Below are 14,771 nucleotides of genomic sequence, written 5' to 3'. Positions count from 1 at the left end.
ATATTGGGGTGAGCTTTATATGAGCTTAGTTCTTCCAATGAACTGTTAAGTTGTTTTAAACTACATGACACTTAAATACACCAATCCTGTTAAATGTGCTGTATATACATATATGATATGAAAAAAAAAGTATTAGAAACCCCTGTCAATGTGAGACATTGACATAACATCACTATTAATTGCATAGCCTAATTAATTAAACCCACAGATGACAATCCACAAATGTGTACCATAATTGGTAAACATTTCACTATCCATAAACATGCAATTTTTTTGTGTTGTGTAGTCATATCAATGGAGTGATTTACAAATATGCATGACTTACTCTGTAAACACACATTTTAATTTCACAAAAATGATGGTGTCTTGACATTTAAAACTTCCCTTCTATTTGTTAACATAATTCTGTCTAATTTGTACTGCAGCAGATCTGTAAACAAAACATCTACAGATGTGAGGTGCACTTAGTAGGTACCCCAGCAATGACAAGATTCTGAATAGAAAGTTTAGTTTCAAAAAGTTGCCAGATGGGTCGACTGACAAGATCTAAGTTTGGACAGAGGCATATGGATACTGCAACTAAAAACAAGCTTAGTGCAGCCATAGCCAAGTAATGTGCGTTGATAAACCTCTGGTGAATAAAACAGAAGAGCAGGAAAGTTTAAGCCATGGTTTAACTGCACTATAGGCTGAATCCTAGTTTACAATGATGTGCACTTTGTAACTTTATCTTGTATCACCCTGTTTTGATCCGTTAGAAAGGGTTGTTGAAGGGGCTTTTTTTGTAACCAAGCATTTATTTTTTTTTTTGTCATCTGTTTATTGACAGTGTTAAATTGTGTGAGATTTGATTCATTCAAATGTGAATGACTACTCAAAATGAGAATGTTAGTGTGAAATATAACACTACACATTGTTTTCAATAAAAAACATTTGCACAAAGTAAGCCTATCCACTTTTCCATGTTGATAACAGTATTAAAATGATAATTAATCATTATATATATATATATATATATATATATATATATATATATATACATATTATCAATATGTACATATATATATTGAAAAAGTCCAAGGGCCATTTAGAGGGAGGAGTTGTACAGTTTGATCGCCACAGTCAGGAGTGATTTCCTGTGGTGTTGTGCATTTTGGTGGGATGAGTCTCTCACTGAAAGTACTCTTGTGCCTAACCAGTACATCATGAAGTGGGTGTGAGACATACAAGATAGTCCGTAGCTTAGTCAGCATCCCCCTCTCTGACACCACTGTCAGAGAGTCACACTCCATTCCCACAACGTCACTGGCCTTGCTGGCTAGGCCACTCCAGAACCTTGATATGCTTCTTACGGAGCAACTCCTTGGTTTTCCTGGCTGTGTGCTTCAGGTCATGTTGGAAGGCCCAGCCACGACCCATCTTCAACGCTCTGACTGAGGGAAGGAGGTTTTTGCCCAATATCTCACAATACACGGCCCCGTTCATCCTCTCCTTAATACAGTGCAGTTGTCCTGTCCCCTGTGCAGAAAAACATGCCCAGAGCATGATGCTTCCACCCCCATGCTTCACTGTAGGTATGGTTTTCTTGGGATGATACTCCTCCTTCTTCCTCCTCCAAACACGGCAAATCGAGTTAAGACCAAAAAGGTCTATTTTGGTCTCATCTGACCACATGCCTTTCTCCCATGACTCCTCTGGATCATCCAGATGGTCACTGGCAAACTTCAGACAGGCCTTGACATGGGCTGACTTCAGCAGGGAAACCTTCCGTGCGCTGCATCATTTTAACCATGACATCTTGGTGTATTACTGATAGTAGCCTTGCAAACGGTGGTCCCGGCTCTCTTCAGGTCATTGACCAGCTCCTCCTGTGTAGTCCTGGGTTGATTCTTCACCTTCCTTAGCATCATTGATACCCCACGAGGTGAGATCTTGCGTGGGGCCCCAGTCCGAGGGACACTGACAGTCATCATTAGCCTCTTCCATTTTCTGACAATTGCTCCAACAGTTGTTCTTTTCTCACCAAGCTGCTTGGCAATTGCCCCGTAGCCCTTTCCAGCTTTGTGAAGGTCTACAATTTTGTCTCTTGTGTCTTTTGACAGCTCTTTGGTTTTGCCCATGTTGGTTGTTAGACTTTTGACTGATTGTGGGGTGCACAGGTGCCTTTATGAAAGCTAACGACCTCAAACAGGTGCTACTAAATTAGAATCATGAGCAGAGTGTAGTTGGACTATTTAAAAGCAGCATAGCAGGTCTTTGCTGGTCAGAAATCTGTCTGATAAGCAAGTGATCAAATACTTATTTGACACAGTAATAAACAAATAAATTGTTTAAAAAAAATCATACAATGTGATTTCTGGATTTTTTTTCTTTTTCTTTTTTTAGATTCTGTCCCTCACAGTGGAAATGCACCTACGATGAAAATTTTAGAGCCCTCCATGATTTCTAAGTGGGAGAACTTGCAAAATCACAGGGTGATCAAATACTTATTGACCTCACTGTATATAGTGCTTGTTGCTGCGGTCATTGTATGGGAAACAATTTTATACAACATTCAGCCAAAACCTTAAACCTGGTACCTGGTTTTAATGTTGTGATGTATATCCAATCTAGATATGAAGTTAAACAGCTTGCCACAGTATGATAATACAAATGCCTGTAACTAACTACCTTTCTTATGAAACTAATGATTTATTATTATTCTAATAAGGAGTTATATATTTTATTTTTGAGTGTCCTACTTGCTAAAGGTCTTACCATATTTTGGGGTGAATACTTGATGATGGCTAGAAAGACAATGAGACAGCAGAGACTTTCATTTTAAAAAAATTGTTAGGTGATTGTGCAAGATTTGTTACCCTCACCAATATAAGACAGATGTACACTTTGAGTCAGTTCCCGAGACCAATGTAGTAAGAAAACAATTTGAAAATTACGTACTTGACTTTGCTCCAAATCCCTCGCCGCCGTCATCTTTCACGCATGCGCAGTTTGTAGAATCGATGTTATCTTCCACTCGATACATAATGCCTGTGACCTCGTGACGTAGTTTTGACAGTTACTTCACGCTTGTTAGATTCGTATTCATTCTGAAGGAAGCGTACGTCCGTAAACTGCAATCAGTATTTGTCATTTTGGAAAGTTGTAACTTTACGAGTTGCATTCTCACAGATAATTTATACACTGCATAATCTATGCATGATTTGACTTAAACAAGAGTTTACAAATTTTTTATTTATGCACAACTACAGACTAACACGCACACATTTTTAATACGTGCACGATTTTTATGTGTCCACGCACGAAACTTTTGACAGTAACCTTACCCCATAATTTTCAGTTTCAATTCTGCCTGTTGGTCTCACATTGTCATTGGCAAGAAAAAAAACTTTTGGCTTTTCTTGAGAGTTTGTGGTGACTATGTTTGATTGAAGTGCCCAATGTTCTTTTTTTTTCTTTCTTTTTTTTATTAGGTGATGAAAATACGCAAAAAGTGAATAACAGAGACAACAAAAAAGGACAGGTGTAAGAGACAATAGACACAATAGACAAACATACAGGCATGATGGCAAGTCTATTAAATGTATGTTGAGTGTTGAGGGTGTTGAAGATGTTGAAAGGCAGTGTGTGTGTGCATGAGCGCGTGTGTGCTGGTGAAGTTACAAAGGGGAATATGAAAGACAGAAGACAGGTGGAGCAAACACAAGGGAAAGAGAAAAGGGTATAAATAAGTTAAGCTAGGTGAAATAAGAAAGGGTAAATAAATAAATAACAGGTAACAATAATAAATATAAAGGAGAGACATAAGTAAATAAATAGATAAATAAATAAACCCTCTCCTTTACCCCTTCTCCCTTTCTCCTCTCTCCCTCTTCATCCCCCCTCCCCTTTTCTTTCTCTTCCTCCGTTCGCCTCTTTAAATTTATCATAATAAATTATTAGTTGAGTTAAATTGCAGAGGTTTGAATTCCCTTAGTCACCCCCAGACCCTGGGGAGGAGGCCAACTTTCCGGTGACACCACCTGCTGCTCCTTCACCCATGCAGAACAACCCCCGGACCCAATGGGAGTGGGTGTTTGTGGGGTTGATGTGGGTTATGTGGGTTACCCCCCTTTTTTTTGGCATGGAGGCGTTGGGCAAGGGTGAAGAAGATAGAGGTGGGAGGTTCAAGGGAGAGAGAGAAAACAAAGGGGTAAATAAGATCTTATGATTCAAGAAAAAAAAAAAGGGAGGGAGACAAAACTATTGATTGGGTGTAATTATTCAAACTGATGTAGGTATCGCGTATATTACTGATGTTATGTGTAGTTTGTGTGGTGTGTTGATTTGTTGCAAATATTATTAATGGTGGTATAATATAACGTGGATTATTAATAGAGATTGTGCTTGTGCTTGTAATGATAGTAATAACAATATCAAGATTATTAATGATTTATAAGAATAATAGTATCATTAATAAGGGGATATTAATAAGAATAATGATGATAAGTGTATTCATTAAGTGTATTTTTTGTAATATTATCAATAACAATAGAGTTATTATTATACTGCCAGCTTCAACACCATCAACAAGTCATTGTAACCATATATATAAATATTATTTAAAAGATAATAATTTTATCATTTAAGATGAGATTATAATAATAGCAATACTAAGTAGCAAAATTATAATAATAATAGTAATAGTAATTTTAGGATACAGTAGGTATGCATAATATAACATTATTAAACTGAAATGACATTAGGAGTGGTGATAGTGGGGGCAACAGCACAATTAATTAGGGTGATGATAATAATGATAGCAATAATGGCAATTGTAATTATACAGGTTTTGTCGTAATAGGCGGTGACAATATTGGTATTAATTCTGATAATTAATTAATTATTAATAACAATAATCACAACAATAACAATAATTATAGTAATGATAATAAAAATTGATGGTGACGATGATGATGATGACAATGACAGTAATAGTAATGATAGTGATAACAGTAGTGACAATGACATCATTGATCAGGATAGTAATGACGGTATTCTCAGTATTAATTGTATTAGTGGTAATGGTAAATGTGAAAATAGGGCTCATATATGAATAGAAGTTAATATTGTTATTAGTTCTATGCAAGGTATAGTAATATAGTTAACGAAAACGAACGAAACAACAAAAACTAAAATTGAAAAAACATTTTCGTTAACTGAAATAAAAATAAAAACGAGAGTTTACAAAAAAACGATAACTAACTGAAACTGTTTTGTGTTTTTACAAAACTAACTTAAACGAACTAAAATTATAGCAAAAACATCCATAGTTTTCATCTTTGTAAATGTACTTCATACATAATCCTTTTGGGTTGATATGAAATCTATTTGCTTAGCTCTGCCGGTTTTACGCCAGGTGTCTGCACCATACGGCACCTCTTGGTCCGTGACATCACCTGCTGAAAATGTGCCTGCACCAGCTAGCGTGATGGCTACAGCCAAAGTTGGGAGAAAGCGGCAGAGTCCTATTTGGGATTTCTTTGAATATGGCCGCGTCGACGGTAAAAGTAAGTGCCTTGTTGTAGAAGCAGGCGATAAAATATGTGGAATACTTCTCAAGGGGAAAAATCCCACGAATCTGAAAGTCCATTTGAGAAGCTCGCACAAGAAGGCTAACAAAGAGTACCTGGACAAGGTAGCCTCTCTGCCCCCCTCCCCAGAAAGAGAAGCTACAACAAGGCCAGGAAGCATGAGGACGGAACGTGAGACAGCAGCATCCATAATGGACTGCTTCCACCGGCGACCAAATAGCTGCTGGTCAGTAAATACGCAAGAGCACCACAAGCGGGAAGAAGCATTGGTAAATATGTTTATTGAGACTGGAATGTCTCCGCGACTATGTGACTCGATTGCCTTCAAAAAGTTCAGCACTTCACACGAACCAAAATTCAAAGCACCCGGAGCTGCAAGAGTCAATAACCTCATTGGAGCTAAGATGGATAAGGCTAAGCAGAAACTGAAAGACATCATAAAGGAGGCGGGGAAGCTGAGCCTATGTGTAGATGGTTGGAGCAAGAGAGGACTAACGGCATCATTCATGGGTGTGTCAGCTTGTTTATATCATCCGCCCGGAGGCCATGTTCACCATGCTTTGCTGAACCTACACCGAATGGAGCACCCACACACCGGGGAGGCCATTGCCCGCTGCATTGATCAGATGTTAGATAGACATTGACATATATATTAGTTTATATTATGTGATTTTTTTTTTTTAATTTGGATGTTAAATGTCACAATGATATAAACAGCATTCTTGATAGTTCCTCATAGAGTTCAACAGGGGAAAAGAGAGAGGAAAATCCTTGTTTACTTGCTCCCATTTACTGCAATTATGTATTTCATACATACTGCAGCTACCCTTTAGTCCTGTGTATGAAGCAACCTTCCCCAAACTTGGAGATGCCTCTTAATGTGGTCCCTTTATTTATTTTTATTTTGTTGAACTAAAATGGCCAATAATATTTAGACTAGTCATTGACATGAAAAAAGATTATCCATGCTTTTGTAGTTGATTAGCCTACATCAGTACACTTTTGGCTACCGATATAAGTCTACACAAACTTAAAAAAAATTCCAAGCCAAGTAGTATACACCTGTTAAAAAGTAAGGAGGGTACTCTAGCCCAGGTTAAAAACTTTGAAGTTTAAACTAACTGTCTGCACTTTGACATCGTTATTATTACCATTTCCTATGATTTGATATTCAGGATTCCAGGAGGTTGGATTCTGATAGGAATTCGCCAGTGGCAAATGAAGCAATGATCAAAAAGTGCGGCAAAACTCTGGTCCGGGATTGTAGCACACGCTGGAACAGCACATTTGATATGCTGAGAAGACTGCTGGAGATCAGAGCGGAATTAAACCAAGTACTGGAAGAGCTGGGCATGGACACACTTCTCACAAGCAATTGGGCTAAGCTAGAGAACCTGGTCAAGCTGCTTGAGCCCTTTGCCATTCACAAAGACCAGCTTCAGAGTGACAGCCAGTCACTCTCACAAGTAGTACCATGCCTGCTCAACCTTGAGGCACACCTGCTGACGACTACTGCTGGAAAGCAATTAGCTCAAGTGCTGCTGAAGTCCTTGCGAGAGCGTTTTGTTGCCATTCTTAAGCCTGATTCCCCACAGTTTGATGCTACACCAGCAGCAGCCTGCCTAATGGATCCAGGTGTTTTGCTGGTTCTTCAAACACCAGACACAGTGCCACTGAGGAGGGCAGCACAGTCTTTTGTGCAGAACATGGCTGCTCAGTATAACCCAGCTTCTCAGGATGATGTTGCCACTGCAAGGGCCAGTCAAACTCCAACAAGCTCCCCTCCTACTGTCCTGCAGAAATACTGCTTCCTTGCATCCCATATGGAGGTCAATGTATCAACGACAAATCAGCCTGATGTGACCAATAGTCTGTTGACTGAAATGAAGAAGTATGTTGATGATGTCAAGCAGGGTGTGTTTAATGAGACAACTCTGCAGTTCTGGAGATCAAGAGAGGCTGTCTATCCAAAACTTGCCCCTGTCGCATTGGACCTTGTTAGTGCCCCTGCCTCACAAACCTTTGTGGAGCGTATCTTCTCTGTGTGTGGACTGTTGTCATCTGGCCTTAGAAACAGAACAACCACATCTCTGGAGCAGTGTGTTTTCCTCAAGATCAACAAGAAATTGTTGCTTGACTAAAGTGACACACATCTCTTGCTTTTTCTCACACACACACACACACACACACACACACACACACACACACACACACACACACACACACACACACACACACACACACACAATCTTGAAAACCTGAATTTGAAATAGTTCATTCATTCATAATGCTAAGACTTAAATTTGTTTTTGTTTAGAATGTTGGACAGAAGGCTATGTAAGTTTAACATAGAAAAAAAGCACATCAGCATCCAGCTGAAGTAGAACAGTATCTTAACCAGCAGTCTGCCTCTGTGTTCTATCAGATACTTGTGCACTTTCAGTGTCTAAAACATTCACTGTATTCACTTTATGATGTCAAATATGACATGCGAAGTACTGTATTATTAATCAACTGCAGTGATTTGCACTAATGCTTAGGCAGCTAGGCAGCTCTAGTGCAATTCTTTATGTAGTTAATTTTGAGTTGGTTCATCTAAATTAATCAAACCTCAATCCAGAGTTTGTTGGGTTTTTGAGGTTGTTCATGATTTCTTAGATTGAGCTCCCTAAGACACCTGGCTGCCAAGCAATGTGACTTGTCTCATGAATGGGTTCATGTTGTTATGTCCTTGTTATGTGTGTCTTTAGTCTGTTGGCTATGTGGATTTTTACCCAGCACATTACGTGCATCTAACCTCAGAAGCAGTATTGCACTCATTTTGTACTAAAGGCTGCTATCTTGTGGGCTGTTGTATTTGATTTGTGGATGGCTGTTTATCTATCCTCTGAATACATGTTTTAAAATTCTGTTTCGTTGAGTTTTTATTATACAATACATATTCTGACGATTTTGACAAATACCTGACAAATACCCTTATTTAGAAAAAAACTCAAACTAACACTAAAACTAATAGAAACTAAACCAAATCTAAGCATTTTCAAGAAAATAAAACTAATAAAAACTAGAAAATATGCTCTAAAAACTAATTAAAACTAACTGAATTTGAAAACAAAAAATCAAAACGAAATAAAAACTAAAACTAATAAAAAATCCAAAACTATTATAACCTTGGTTCTATGTTATTGTTTATTTGTTTGTTTTGTCACCCTTCCCTCTAATCTATCCCAGTCATCATTTATATCATCATCACCATCCTTATAACTGTATAGGTATACAGTATGTGTATATATACATACACATTCACACACTCACACACACACACACACACACACACACACACATATATACACACACACATATACATACATACATACATACACACATACACACATACATACACAATCACACAGATATATGCATGCACAATACATATATTTATACAAACATACACACGTACACACAAATGCACACGCACACATACACACACACACACCCATGCACACACGCACACAGGAGCATACCCAGCCATCATCACCATCTTTATATACGGAAACATATATATATATATACGGAAACAAAACAATAGGCACGCCCCACGCATGTTTTGGTCTCGCCTGCTCGCTAGCTGTGAAAGTCTAGGTGGATGTCAAGCGCAAAACGCCGAAATGCGAACAAGATTCTGAATAGAAAGTTTAGTTTCAAAAATTGCCAGATGGATCGACTGACAAGACCAAAGTTTGGACAGAGGCATATGGATACCGCAACTAAAAACAAGCTCACTGCAGCCATAGCCAAGTAATGTACATTCTTTTTGGAGAGAAATAAGAGGCTGGGTTGAGCAGTATAGTCTGACTGCTTGTATGTTCAGAGGAAAGTGTAAGCCATGGTTTAACTGCACTATAGCCTGAGTCCTAGTTTACAATGATGTGCACTTTGTAACTTTATCTTGTATCACCCTGTTTTGATCCCTTAGAAAGGGTTGTTGAAGGGGCTTTTTTGTAACCAAGCATTTATTTTTTTTGTCATCTGTTTATTGACAGTGTTAAACTGTGTGAGATTTGATTCATTCAAATGTGAATGACTGCTCAAAATGAGAATGTTAGTGTGAAATATAACACTACACATTGTTTTCAATAAAAAAACATTTGCACAAAGCAAGCCTATCCACTTTTCCATGTTGATAACAGTATTAAAATGATAATTAATGGGACATTTAGAATAGATAAAAATGTGTGAGTAATTTGTGATTAATTGCGAGTTAACTATGACATTTATGCGATTAATCGCGATTAAAAATTTTAATTGATTGACAGCACTAATATATACATATATGTATTATATACATACACACATATACATCTGATGAGGCTGATATCTATGGATAGGATCAGGATTGTAAAAGGTTAATGAGTAGTAACCAGATCAAGAGGGGTTCTATTGCAATGTATTGAATGGGGGTGGATAAGTATTCTGTAGAGATTTGTGCGATGTTTGTGTTGACTTTTGATTTCCAGTTCATAAGGATAGTTTTCTTGGTGATAGTTAGTGAAGTGAGGACTATCATATTATTCGATCCGTTGAGGTTGATTGTTGATATGTCGCCTAGTAGACAGAATGGGGGGGGGGGGGGGATAAAGGGATAAGGCACCCAAAGAAAGCAGAGAGTGATTCAGTGACTTTTTTCCAAAATTGTTGGATAGGTATGCAGTGCCATATTGCATGAATATAACTGTCCGGTTTCTTTTGTGTGCAGTTGGTACAAACTTCTGAATTGAATCCCATTTTAAACATTTTCTGCCCAGTGATGTGAGTTCTGTGGAGTATTTTGTATTGTATTAGTTGTCGATTTGCGCTTTTTGACATGATGTAGTTGTTTTTGTAAATTTGGTTCCAGAAGTCGGGATCAGGCGCAAGAAATAGGTCTTTTTCCCATTTTGCTGATGGTATGGATAGTGTTGTGTGAGATTGTAAAATTACTCTGTTTATTTTGGAGAGGAGTTTTCTTGTAGAGCTGATGTTAACCAATTTTGAGCTTAAAGTGGGGAGGTCATGATTGATTGTTGTAAAGTTATATGTGCTTTGAATTGATGATTTGAGTTGTATTGAGTTAGTTTGACAGATATCCTAGAAATTGATCGCTTCTGATTCTGTACTGCTGGACCAGTTGGGGAAATGAGATAAGAGTATTATTTTAAAATATGTGTTGCAAGTGTGTGATCCCTTTGTCTGACCAAGAGCGGAAATTAAGTGGTTTTTTGTTACTTAGAAAGCCAGGATTGTTCCAGATCAGAGTGAATTTAGACGTGGTCAAAGTAGAATGATTTATTTTATGGAATTTCCACCAGGCTGTCAGAGTTGCCAATATTGTTATTGATTTGAAACAAGTGTGGTGTTTTATTAGCTGGCTGAGGAATGGTACATTTGAGATCATAATTTCTTTGCAAACTGTCTGTTCTGTGTCTAACCATGTGACATCTGATTGTTGGGGGTGAATCCATTTAATGTTTTATGTACTGCAGTTGATTTGCCAGAGAGTAATAGCCAGCCCCCCTTGTAATTTGGGTTTTTGTAGGGTTGCCAATTTTATTCTTGGTGTTTTATTTTTTCAATAAAATTTTGAAATTATTGAGTCTAGTGATTTGAACCAGGAGGCGGTTGGTTGGGTTGGGATCATAGTGAAAAGGTAATTTATTTTGGGGAGTATTGACATCTATGCTGTTGCTATTCTGCCTATTAGATTGAGTGGTAAGTTCATCCAGTGGTTAAGGTTGTCAGTTATTGTTTTAAGAAGAGGGGAGAAATTGAGATCAAACAGCTCTGACAGCCTGGTGGAAAGGTAGTGGGAGGATGGATGATTTCAGACAGTTCATGGAGTTATCAGAAATGTTGGAGTATTCTTCTATGAGTTTGACTGTTTCTTGTAGTGATGTGTGTGGGTTTTGTAGGAAAAGCAGAATGTCATCAAAGACTAATTTTATGGTGTGCATTTGGTGTTTGAATACTTGTGATTTTTGTTGTTTAGGCAGATGGCTGCAGCAAGTGGTTCAGTGAAAATGGTTAATAGTAAGAGTGAGAGTGGGCATCCTTGCCTGGTCCCCCTGTGTAGTGTGAAGCGTTGTGACGTTAACCCATTGGTGATTACAGTTGCTGATGGTGCAGTGTACATGATTTTAATCCAGTTAATAAATGATTTCCCAAAGCCAATTTTTTGTAGCGTGGAAATGAGAAAAGTCCAGTTGACTCTGTTGAAAGCTTTTTCTGCATCTAATGTAGCAATGATGGTTTGTGATTCTTGCTGCGAGTAGTCCATTAAGTTGAAAAGTCTACGTGTGTTACTGGATGAATTTCTCCCCTTAATGAAACCAGTCTGATCTGGGTGGATTAGGGATGGAATGTTTTTTTCTATTCGGTGGGTGAGTGCTTTAGTGATGATTTTAGTGTCAACATTGAGGAGAGAGAGATTGGGCAGTAACTAGCTGGTTGTGTTGGGTTTTAGAAGAGGAGAAATTGTGGTTGTGTTCATGTTTGGCAGTATTTTTGAATTTTGTTTTATATCTTTTTATGAGTCTGTTGAAGAGTGGAGCTAAAATGGACCAGAAGTGTTTATAGAATTCAGCAGGGAAGCCATCGGGTCCTGGAGATTTATTGTTGTGCATAATATTGAGAGCAGTGGAAAGTTCTTTATCTGTCAGTGGTGAGTCTATTGTGTCGATTTGTTCCTTGTTGAGTTGTGGTAGATTGATATTGTTAAGAAATGAGTCCATGTCTTCTTGGCTTGTTGTTTTTTTTGATGAATATAGATTTGCATAAAAATTTCTAAAAATGTTATTTATTTGTTCAGGTGATTGTATTAGTTTCCCTTCTGAGTCCTTGATGATGGAGATTATTGATTTTTCTTTGTTTTGTTTAATTAAATTTGCCAGGTATTTGCCAGATTTGTTGTTATGGTGAAGATGCTTTTGGCAGAGTCTATGTATGAAAAATTGGGTTTTATTGTTTATGATTTCATTCAATTTAAATTTGTTCTTTCTTAATACATTCTGTGTTTCTTCTGTTGGGTTACCTGAGTTGATGTTTTCTAATTGTACAATTTTATGTTCTAGTTCAGCTTCTTCTTGTTGATCTTTCTTTTTTTGTAAACGGAAAATGAAATGAATATGCCTCTAAGAACTGCTTTACCTGTTTCCCATAAAACAGACAGAGATGACTTTAGGGAATCATTTAGTTCTAGGAGGGATGCCCATTCTTTTTTGATGAGGCTGTCAAATTCTGTATCTTTGAGGACTGATGTATTAAAGCACCATCTAGTGTTGGGTTTGTGTGAGTTGATTGTGTTCCATGTGAATGTTACTGGGGCATGGTCACTGATAATTATAGGGTGGATCTTTGAAGTGAGGATGCTAGGTGTAATTGAGTTGCTGGTGAGGAAGAAATCAATTCATGAATAGGAATGGTGAACTGGTGAAAAGGATGAATATTCTCCAGTGGATGGGTGTTGTAATCGCCAACTATCGCCAAGACCTAGATCACTCATGAATTGTTTTATTGTTTCTGTTGAATGCCAGATTGGTTGTTGTATGATGTGTTACTTCTGTCTACTGATGGGTTAATGACTGTGTTGAAATCGCCTCCCACTGCATGAAAAGTAACATTTCCTTCAATTTCCGTCACTGTAAATTGCTGTGGAAGTTCTCTCTCAGCCCCTGTGACCATGAGTTGTTAAAATGCAAATGTAAATGCTGCAAGCTTTACAAATGCAAATTGGGATTGTGTGTGTGTGTGTGTGTGTGTGTGTGTGTGTGTGTGTGTGTGTGTGTGTGTGTGTGTGTGTGTGTGTGTGTGTGTGTGTGTGAATACAAAGATTTTTTTTTTTTTTCATGAGGATTTAAAAGTGTGTTTAAATAATTTTATAGGGTACATACAGATTAAGTGTCCTGACTCTCAAAAGACTTTAATTTTCCACTTAAATTCCTAAATCAAATTGTGAAAATTAAAGCATCTACAGTTCTTGGACACTGGTCACAATTTTTCTCATTTTGCCACCACAACACCAGATGAACAATGCTTGCATGATTAGCTTGCAAAATTCCAGCAGGGTCAGTCCACTGATGATTCTTTAAGTAGCAATAAAAAGGGAACACACCAAAGTAACTTTTCTTTTTTTATTTTCGATGATGTTAGTTTAAAGAATTTTACATGTTTTATAAAATATTCAGGTACAAAAATAGAAAATAAAAGTACCTAACAAAATCACAGCATGTTTTTCTTTCTGCAACAAAAATGGTCTCGCGAGAAATTCCGGGAGCGCGACCTCGCATATGATTGGATGCCTCCTCTGACGCAATGACGTCGGCAGAAAACGACCTCGGTGCATCTGTGAACGCGAATCGTGTTTGGATCAGAACAATTACATATCGGGTCCTGCTAAATTTTAATTCTGTTCATACAATGGCCGGACATCGTCTTCAGTTCACCCCAGAAGGCACTCTTCTGCGACGAGTGGACGGCCTGGCTGCGGAGCAACCATATCCAGAAAGTCCAAACAATTTAGAGAAGAAACTGCTGAGCACCTTCAGTGGATTGTCTTGGCTGCTAACGCAGCTGATCGCGCAACTGGCGAGGAGAATGACCATGATAAAAGCCAGACTGCTCGCTCTGGAGGAGCAGCCCCGACTGAACTGCAGCTGCGGAGACGAAGAGACGGGTGCATAAGTTGCAGTAAGTAACTTTAGCATTTAATACTACATTGTGCAGTTTTTAGGGCACCAAACCTTTATTATTCTTATTGCACTACGTTCCAAACGTTTGGTAACCGTTCGAGTTACATTTAACATTACAATGTACAATGTAGGAAAAGGTGCGACTTCTGCACAATAGTGACGGAAACGACAGGCAATATGAACCTGAGCAGGGGTAAGTTAATTAAATACACAGGAAATATTCTGCAGAATATAAGTAAATATAAACATTGCATGACCTGTTTGTACTTTTTGTGTCATACAGACTGAACTCGCCCCACAACGAAACGTGACGTCATATTTGATGGCCACTTTAACTGCGAGTCCAGACATGGATGGTGTGGAGAGAGAAGTCCTTTTATGTAAGTTTTTATATAAGAAGGAGTGTCCTAACTTTTTTTTTTTAAATTTAACCCCTTTCTGTTGTTTCTTGTTGTGGTTGTTGTTGTTGTGCTGT

Source organism: Chaetodon trifascialis, chromosome 19 (genome assembly GCF_039877785.1).
Source record: "Chaetodon trifascialis isolate fChaTrf1 chromosome 19, fChaTrf1.hap1, whole genome shotgun sequence".
Lineage (NCBI taxonomy): Eukaryota > Metazoa > Chordata > Actinopteri > Chaetodontiformes > Chaetodontidae > Chaetodon > Chaetodon trifascialis.
The sequence above is the reverse complement of the archived record's forward strand: the minus strand, read 5'-3'. Positions refer to the sequence as shown.